Below are 10021 nucleotides of genomic sequence, written 5' to 3'. Positions count from 1 at the left end.
GTCACACAGCCCCAGATTCAGACATGGGATCTGATTAGATGGCTAATCAGCACACTGGGAGAGGAGCCTGGGTTTTCCAGGTGGGCTCAGTGTAATCACAAGGGCCCCTGTCACTGGAAGGAGGAGGCAGAAGAGGAGGGTCAGGGAAGGAGGTGAGAGGGCAGAAGTGGGGTCAGAGAGAGATGCTTTGTTGCTGGCTTTGAAGATGGCGGAAGGAGCCACTGGCCAGGAAATACTGGCAGCCTCTGGAAGCTGGAAAAGGCAAGGAAATGGCTTCTCCCCTAGAGATTCTAGAAAGGGACACAGCTCTGCCACAACCTGGATTTTCACCCAGAGAGACCCACCTCAGACTTCTGCTCTGTAGAACCGGCAGAGCTGTTTGTTTTAAGCCACTGAGTTTGTGGCAGTTTGTTCCAATGACGATAGAAAAACGAATTCAGTCAAGTAGCGAAAGATTGATTGTTTAGCTGATGTGTTGTCTATCCCGGAGGTTGCAAACAGCACCACTCACGGGGGCCAGGCAGGAGCCATAAATTCATGAAGCGTGTGGTGGGGTCTGAGGCAACTTGGTGACCACATGGCCCAGCTGAAGGGGACAGCTGCCGCCTGCCTCCAGCTTATTGTCGCTCTTCCGCTCTGAGCTAGGCTCTTTGCGTTGTTGCCTCCTTTCGTCCCCAGCTGTTCACGTTTTGGCCACTTCTTCTTCCCTTTTTTTTTTTTTTTTTTTTAAAGTGAGATACAGTTCAAATAGCATAAAACCACTTACTTTCTTTTCTTTTTAAAACTTCTACCAAACATTAGGCAAAGAAAGGAAAAGAAGGATAAATCAAAGTGATCCTGTGTGCCACACAGCTCTTAAAAAAATAAAACGAGGAGGAATAATGTGAAAAAGGCCATAACGAGATTTGGGAATTGTGCCTGGTCATGGATTTCATTTATCCCAGATCTTCTCCATTTTGGATTTCTGGGAGCCGGATATACGTCCCCTATTCTTCCTGTTTCACATCCTAAGCCAGAGCGGTAGTATTCTACTTCGGGGTTAATCACAGCTGGGATGGGCATGTGAAGAAGAAGGTCTGGCCAGACTCAGTGAAAGGTGTTTGAGGGGTTTTGCCAAGAGGTTTTTGTTTTCCTCTAAGAATTGTGTTTTTTAATTTTTTATTTTTTATTAACATATAATGTATGATTAGCCCCAGGGGTACAGGTCTGTGAATCGCCAGGTTTATACACTTCACAGCACTCACCATAGCACACACCCTCCCCAATGTCCATAACCCAACCACCCTCTCCCTACCCACCTCCCCCTGGCAGCCCTCAGGTTGTTTTGTGAGATTAAGAGTCTCTGATGGTTTATCTCCCTAAGAATTTGTGTTTTAACTATTATTGACTTCAGCCTCGTGGAAGTTGGTCGAAACTCGCTGAGTTTACGGTGCCATCTCTATGTAAAGAGAAGGCCTGTGACTGTAGGGAGAAGGGCCATGGTGGGATGGGGGTGGGGTGGGGGTGGGTGTTGGATGTGCATTTTGTTTGGCCAGCCTCGAGAACTTGGAGTGAGGGAAGTCCAGGCCTCTGAACTGGGGCGCCCTGGGGGCCTTGAGCTTGCCCCCTCAGGTTGGGGAATCAGACATGTTCTTCCTGCAGCAGGCCTAGACTGGCCCGGACACAGGAAAGAGTCTAAATCTAATGGTGGGGGGAGCAGCTGACCCTGCCCTTGGAGAGTCGGCAAGGGCAGAGACAGATGAACTGAAGCAGAGGGCTGACGGTTCATGAGATGTTCTGAGAGGAAAATCCCTTCTAGATTTGTTTCTGTGATGGTAGCCTTTGATGTGAAGAATATTAATGAGTCTTGTAAATGAACGGGAAGGTGAGTCGGGCACGCTATCGTTATCTTAGTCATTTTCCTGATACCAGGGGCAATTATCCCCTTGGTATGTCTAGGGTCCCCTGCCTGCTAGGATGTCCAGCCCATGCTGGTGAGAAGCGTAGGTAGCTTGAGCAGTGAGCACCACAGGTTTAGAGCTGGCCAAGTGGAGAGCCAAGAATCTTTGCTGTCAGAAAAATTCAAGCTTTGATAGGCCCTCAGGCTCGCAGTAGACTAACCAGGAAGCTACAACAGAAGGATCTCGGTATTTCTCATGACTCAGTAGCACATAACAGCCTGCGGGAGACATGTGCCTTCCCTTCTGTCTCATCTGTGTCTCTTCAGTGTGCTGTGGCTTGACATGGGCCTGTGGATCCCCTTGGGGTTGACAGGGATTAAGGTAGGGTAGCTGGAACCTTCTTAGAGTGAGGTGTCACTTTCAGGGTCTTTATTCATTTGAAAAAACTTCTGGATTTAGAGGAAAAAAATGTAGAATCAGTCCTTTGGAAAATTTGAAATGATGGACAGCAACTCAACTCTCTCTTTTTTTTCAAGATTTTATTTATTTATTGGAGAGAGAATGAGAGAGCGCTACAGAGAAGGAGTAGGGAGAGGGGACAACGGAAGAGGGTGAAGCAGACTCCCCACTGAGCAGGGAGCCCAGTGACAGTGTGGGGCTCGATCCCAGGACTCCAGCATGACCTGAGCTGAAGGCAGACACTTACTTATCTGAGCCACCCAGGCGCCCCTTAACTGTCTTTGTAAACAAGGCCAAGTCCCTTTCCTGGATTCTTTGACTGTCAGAAATAAGGGAGTCTAAATGTCATGGAAAGGAGAAATGGAGTTGTCAGAGAAGGTGGAAAGAAAAAAACAAGCGAAGGAAAGAGGGTTAGAAAACACTGAGCCAAGGCCAATAGCTAAAAGGGAATCAGAAGACTCTTACTTTATCAAGTCTTTGGAGAAAGCAAGCACGTGATCTGTAAGGTGACATAAATAATGTAGCCACAGTAATTCATGTATAGGCTGCTTTAGAAAGCGAATCCTCCCTCGCTAGCTGCCAGACAGTTTTGCAGGAACATTCAAGTTGATAGTGATGGGCTCTAGGGCGAAGGGGCTCAGTTGATTTCTTCATATGGGAAGATGACAAGAGCCCATGTTTGTGGAATAAAAAATTTGCACTTTTGCTCATACGCGCCTTTCCACCAACGCCTGTCAGTGTTTAAGAGAAAAGCCTGCATCATTTTCTGCCATCGTCACGATTTCCCCAGAGGTGTTGGCCGAGCCTCTCCGTGGTTGGCTAGGAAATTGGTCGTGAGGAACCCAGGCTCCAGGAGAGCTGGCGATGATGTGCATTAATGCCCAAGGCACGCTTTCAGTGGCTGGACACTTCCTCTTGCCGAGGAGATGCTGGCGTCGTGCAGCTCTTGTCCTATCGTCTGTCTGCAGTGACTGTCGTACCCCGAGCTTATGATTTGCTTTGTTCTCGGTGTTCGGGTTAGAACAGGGCAAGCCTTGTCATAGGTGATTAATTTCCCCCACTTGTACTTTTCTAGTTAATCAGAACCCATCCCTTTGCCGGTCTGTAATTCCTGGGAAAGTTTTAGAGAGCAAGTTTAAGATCTCCTAGAGAATAAATGATTCCTTAGACCGAAACGCCAATCTTGACAGAAACCTGTCCATTTACATTATCTCTCAAGTAGCTGCTGGGAAGCTCTGCTTTTTTCTTTGACTCTTTTTCACCTTGGTGAAGAAATTGAATGCAAATGACATAGCTAAGATACTGGATTTGACCTTCCCCTGGCGCTTAGAGCTAGTTTTCCTAAGGGATATAATGATCTATGGAATAAGGAAGAGTCTGATATTGAGGGAGGTTTTTCATTTAAAAAAAAAAAAAAAGTCTGTTGCAGATTCTTGGCCAACCCCTGGGACACCTACCTTGATGCCTCTTCTTGGCTCCATTGGGGCACATTCCTCTAGCTTCCTCCTCCCCATTCCCAGCAATTAAATGTTGAAGTGTCTTGCTATGTTATCGGGGTTGTAAGTTCAACTGCTTGATGTATGACTCGCTTCGCCTGCCCCCTCCCACTTGTTATATATATCCAGAGTCAAACAGTCCTCACTTATTCTTTTGACTGTTACAGGAGAGTTTTTTCCCTTCTGTGTTGGGAGAACAACAAATCAAGGAATTTTACCTAGGAAAGCGCATGTGATATTAAAATAATTGCTGGGGAGGCCAAGGTCATTATGTTTATTGGAACAAAAGGAAGAGAAATTTTTTAAATGTTGTTTTTAGGTTAGTGCATTGAGTTCTCAAGTCTAGCAGACTGTCTCTCCCAGCTAAAAAACAGATTATAGTCATTTTATGGGTAAGGGATTTCTCATGAATTTGTTTTTATTTTTTATCTGTTTTTTTTTTAAGTGGACCCCATGCCCAGCGTGTAGCCCAACATAGGGCTTGAACTCATGACCCTGAGATTAAGACCTGAGCTGAGATCAAGAGTTGGGTGCTTTACCAACTGAGCCAGCCAGACCCCCCGACTTGTTTTTCATGTTTAGTTTCTCCTCATTTATTGGTGACTGTTGAAAACCATTTATTAGAGGATGCCCATGTGCCAGACACTATGAGGAATCAATGAATTCATCACCAAATATGTACTGAATATCTTATTAACTCAAGGTGTTAGTGTTGCAAAGGGTAGGGAGAAGTTTCCCATGCAGAACTTAAAACCTCTTTAGGGAGATGGGACACAAAATGAAAATGGTTTAAGAGCACCTGGCTGGCTGAGTCGGTAGAGCATATGACTCTTGATTGTGTGGCTGTGAGTTCGAACCCTACATTGGGTGTACAGTTTACTTAAAAAACTAGTATACTGTTGAAAGGTGTTTTGGAGACCAAGTGCTATAATGAGTCCAGGTCACTGTGATCTGAGGTCAGAGAAGGCTTCTTGAAGGAGGTAGGGCCTCCACGGGAGAAAATCAGGAGGTGAGAGTTGGAAGCAGGTGTGTACGGGGCGGGAAGTGTGTTAGGTGAAGTTGGGTAGTCATGGGAGAATAAATTTTGTTTGGTCCATCCTTATCTCCCTGCACCTCAGTTTCTCCTCTATAACATGGAGATAATAATAGTAATCACCATACATGGTCATTATGAGGATTAAATGGTATGGTGTGAGGAAAGCCAGAGACTGGACGGTATTAGTAACCACTCCACGGATGTCAGCCATTTGTATTATCTTATATTATTTGTAGGATTGTGGGAGCGCCTCGAAGGTGGGATTGGTCATGTGAGCCCTGCCATGTGGGTGAGGGAGGGTCACTGAAAATTTGAGCAGAGCCATGATGTGCTGAGATAAAGCTAGCTGATAAGATCATTTGTCATAATGAGAAAGGTGGATTGTAGACCTTTCCTTCTAGAATTTGCTCCAAACTAAATAATTTAAAAATCTCCAGTGCCCACATATGGTGGAGTTATTTAAGAAGAGCTCTTTGAGGGACAGCCAAGCGGCCCGGTCGGTGAAGTATCCCACTCTGGATTTCAGCTCAGGTCATGATCTCATGGTCATGAGGTTGAACCCTGCATTGGGCTCCCCACATTGGGCTCCATGCTGGGCGTGGAGCCTGCATAGGGTTCTGTCCCTGTCCCCTGTCCCCCCTGCCATGCTCTCTCTCTCAAAAAAAAAGAAAAAAGAAAAGATAAAAAAAGCTATTTGCTTTTTAACCAGTTTCCCAGAAAGTAAACCTGTGTGATTTATTAAAACTTGGTGAGACTGTAAAATGATACGGTGAAGAGAGATGAGTGATAGATTAGGTTGCCAACGCACTGGTAGGGGTTCTTCAGTGGGATGAGGTTCTTGACATTCTGGTATAATTAACTGCAAACTTGCTTTTTTGATAAGTCCCGGGATTTTCTTCTCTATTATTTCTTTCATCTTTGCTTGGAACAGCTCTGAGACCCAGAACTTCTCTTGCTCTCCTGCTTTCTCCTTTTCCTTGCCTCTTATTTTCTGCTCTGAGACGTGAGTCAAGTAAGTTTCTCCTGCCCGATCCTTCCTTGCCCCCAGCCCACCTACTTTGCCTGCCTACTTCTGTTAAATCCCGAAAAGCGTTCTTTCCCAGGGCCCCCGGTTCGTGTAACTTAGCAGTGAATACTTACCCTCTCGGTAATACACATAAGTGAACCCTCTTGAGATATTTACTATCAGATGATAAAAGGCTCTCCTAATTTGCAGCTACTTGGTGCTCAAACTTGCCCGCCTTCCAACTTTGATTCAGCTGAGTGACAGAAAGCCTTTGTTCTTGCTCCAGAAGGGGTCATGTGGTCAATATTTAAAAGGTTGTCATCCAGGCAGCTCAGGGTTTTAAGGAGACTTGGCAGGACCTGATCCCTGAGAATGACCTCCTTTGGCTCCCTCTCAGTTTTATTCTTCTGGGTGGTCTGAGGAGGCCACTCATCAGGGTCCATGCTTCTCATCGAGTCAGGTGGGGGAATTTTCAGCTGTGTCCACCATCTAGGAAAAATAATAAAGGAGAGGAGGAGGAGGAATATGGACATTACAGAGAAATCCCATTCTATTGGTTGGAACCACTGGGGAATTTGAACTGGAGAATGAATTATTCATCCAGGCATCATTTATCTTGCCAAATTTTCCTGAGTCCAGGCGCTGTAGTAGGGACTGGGGATATGGTAGTGGGTGAGACAAGGACTTTGACAGTCTTAAAAGAGACAGACAGCAAATAAACAGATGACTGAGTTATATTTGGATAGTGAGCGCCATATGAAAAAGATAGGATAGTGAGCCGTGATGGAGGGCAGTGTGGTCACAGAAGCCCTCTCAGAAGAGATGAGATTTCCGCAAAGATCTGAGAGCACTAAGAGAGTGAACCATCGTCCACACGTGGAGAAAGAGGACTCCAGGCCAAGGAAACAAAGTTTCCCGTAGCCGCTTTCTTGGGGGTGTTTGCAGAGCAACTAGTAAGCCAGGGTAACTGGACTAGGATGATAAGAAATCAAGTCCAAGAGAGGCACCTGGGTGGCTCAGTCGGTTAAGCATCAGCCTTTGGCTCAGGTCATGATCCCAAGGTCCTGGGCTCGAGCCCCATATTGGGCTCCCTGCTCAGCAGGGAGCTTCTCCCATTCCTTCTGCTTGCTGCTCCCCCTGCTTGTGCTCTCTCTCACTTAGAAATAAATTAATAAAATCTTAAAAGAAGAAAGAAAGTCCAAGAGGTAAACTGAGGCCACACGGGTACACTGTCTTAGGCTATGGTGAGGCTTTGTGGTTTTAGGTGGGAAGACATTGGAACGTTTGGGCAAGATTCACTTTTTCTTCCTCATCGGATTTTGATTCTAGTTCTGTCCTTGACTTTCCTGTGTGAACTTGAGTGAGCTCTTGGTCTCTTGGTTTGCTGTTAAGTAAAATGATACTTAATGATACCTATCTCCGGTGACATTAGAAGAATAAGCTGTTGATTACGAAGGACTCGAGGCCTTCGAGATGAGAGGTATTATACGGAGTAATCACCACAGTTCTATGTAGTCATTATTTGCAGCTTCCCAGAAGATGGAACCCAATGAATATCCTAGACCATTAGACTGAGAAGCAAACTTACAGTTCTTTCGTGGGGGCTGAGTCTGATTTCTGTGGAAATGATTTAAAAGTCTTTCCCTGAACAAATGGTGTTTCAAGCCTGTAAGAAGTTGTTTGGGGAGGGTGCCCCTTAGCCTGGGAAGGCTGTACTGTTATCTGTTCAATTTCAGTACAATTCTTTGTAGATCATGAAAAAAATGATCTCACAGATAGTCTGGCCCAATCCCATTTTACTAGTGAGGGAATGGAGAAGCAGGGTCTTGAAAACAGCTTCCCTGCTGGTGGGCGGGAGTGCTGGACAGGAATCCAGATCGTGTGACTTTCAGCATCTGCTTTCTCCCCCAGATTCATGAGCAACCCACCTCAGCGTCCCATTTTGACATAATTGCAATGTTACAGGAAGTGATTTACTGTAATTTCAGATCCCTTTCCCTCTCTATTGTAATGATGTTCTTTGCTAATATTGGAAGTGGCGGCTGTCACGGAACATCTTTGCTTGGTGAGGCAGCTGTACAGGAAAAAAATTTCACAGACTCAAATTGGGCTCTGCGTCACAAATGTTTTGCTCCGTGTTCCGTGTTCTGCTGGCTCTGGGCTCTGCAAGTGGCTCCGGCTTGAATTTTAGATTTGGTCACAGGTCAGATGCAAATTGGTTGTAATTTTTGCCTGGAAAATGTATCTGAATTTTTGCCCCACACAATTACTGTAATAACTTTCAAAAGGGCGAGTTTTGTGTTTTTGCGCACAGTATGTAATTTTAGGCCATCTGGTCTCATCATTTAAATAACACGTGAACCACTGTCACAAAAACAAGCAAATGTATACGGTTGATCTTTAAACAATGTGGGGGTTTAGGGGCACTGACTCCCTGTGCAGCTGAAAATCCGTATATAAGTTCTGACTTCCCCCCCAAACGTAACTGCCAATAACCTGTTGACTGGAAGTCTTATGGATAACATTAAAACAGCTGATTAACACATATTTTGTATGTTGTATATGTGATGTACTATGATTCTTGCAATAAGGTAAGCAACAGAAAAGAAGATGTTATTAAGAAAGTCATAAGGAGGGGCACCTGGGTGGCTCAGTCCATTAGGCATCTGCCTTCGGCTCAGGTGATGATCTCTGGGTACTGGGATGGAGCCCATCCTTGGGCTCACTGCCCTGCAGGGCGTCTGATTCTCCCTCTCCCTCCTCCCCTCACCCTTCGCCACCCTGCCCATGCTCACTCGCTCTCAAATAAACAAAATCTTTAAAAAAGTCATAAGAAAGAGAAAATAGGTTAGAGTACTGTAAAATGTATTTTTTAAAAAGATTTTATTTATTTATTTATTTAACAGACAGAGATTCCCAAGCAGGCAGAGAGGCAGAGAGAGAGGAAGGGAAGCAGGCTCCCCTGCTGAGCAGAGAGCCTGATGCGGGGCTCCATCCCAGGACCCCGGGGATCACGACCCGAGCCAAAGGCAGAGACATCAACCCGCTGAGCCACCCAGGCACCCAAATGTATTTTTTAAAAAAATCTACGTGTAAGTGGACCTGAGCACTTCAAACCCATGCTGTCCAAGAGTCAACTGTGTGTATGTATTTCTGTGTGTGTGTGTGTGTGTGTGTGTGTGTATGTGTAGTCAGCACTATGATTAACACTTTCCTTGTACATGAATCTAGATTTCTTTAGCTCTGGGAAACTTAAAGGTGGGTGAATCAGTAACGAGGAGTATGTATTCCCACCTTATGGGACCACATGCATTTTCTGTACCCGTGTAGTAGTATTGACTCTGTTGACATTACAAAACAAAGCAATCTTTTCTGTTTGCACTCCTTTCTGTTGGTACCATACAAACCCACACGACCACTCCCTGAAACAGGAGCTGTAGCATTTACCGGTCTAACCTGTCGGGGTGTTTCTCCCGCTGGTATATTTTTGTCTTTCATTCCAAAATCGGTGATATTTCAACAAGTCGAAAATACCTACAAGCGTGTTCTTTCTCTTTCCCAGTTTTCCTAAAAAGAAATGCTTAACGTGTGATACATTTTGCTTATTCATGCTATGGGAAAAATAGATTGTCAATATTTCAGCTTCTTTGCCAGAAATTAAGTCATTTTCAAGAATGAAGTTGCCGAATAGTATTCTTTCCCTAACTGAAGTTCTTAAAATAGTCCGAGATCATACTGGATACTCAGATGGGTGATTGAAAGTGGCAAGCTTCAATCTTAAAGCCAACTTCTATAAGACAAGAAGTGTAGGAAAGTGCTTGCTCAGTTATCACCCAGAGCCTGTGTCCTGGTCCCTTTCCATTCCCACCCTGAAATGATTTTAGATCCATTATCTGGGGGAATTTTACTATAACAGATGCTTGACACAGTCTGCAGTCTGTGGCTTGTTTTTTTTTCCTCCAAGATTTTATTTATTTATTTGAGAGAGAGAGAGAGCATGAGCAGGGGCAGGGAGGGAGAGGCAGAGGGAGAAGCAGACTCCTCGCTGAGCAGGAGATATATATATCTAGAGATATAGCTATATAGTCTATATATATTCTTATATATATTCTATATATATATATATATAAGAATAGATATATAT

General features: G+C 44.8%; 1 protein-coding gene across 2 annotated transcripts in view; it reads left to right on the top strand.

Annotated features, from left to right (window-relative positions):
• DOCK11 (dedicator of cytokinesis 11) overlaps positions 1-10021 on the top strand; it is a 193548-nt gene that overhangs the window by 53877 nt on the left and 129650 nt on the right. The gene's annotated exons all lie outside the window — the stretch shown is intronic.

This window comes from Mustela nigripes, chromosome X (assembly GCF_022355385.1).
Source record: "Mustela nigripes isolate SB6536 chromosome X, MUSNIG.SB6536, whole genome shotgun sequence".
Lineage (NCBI taxonomy): Eukaryota > Metazoa > Chordata > Mammalia > Carnivora > Mustelidae > Mustela > Mustela nigripes.
This window is presented reverse-complemented; position numbering and strand designations above follow the sequence as displayed.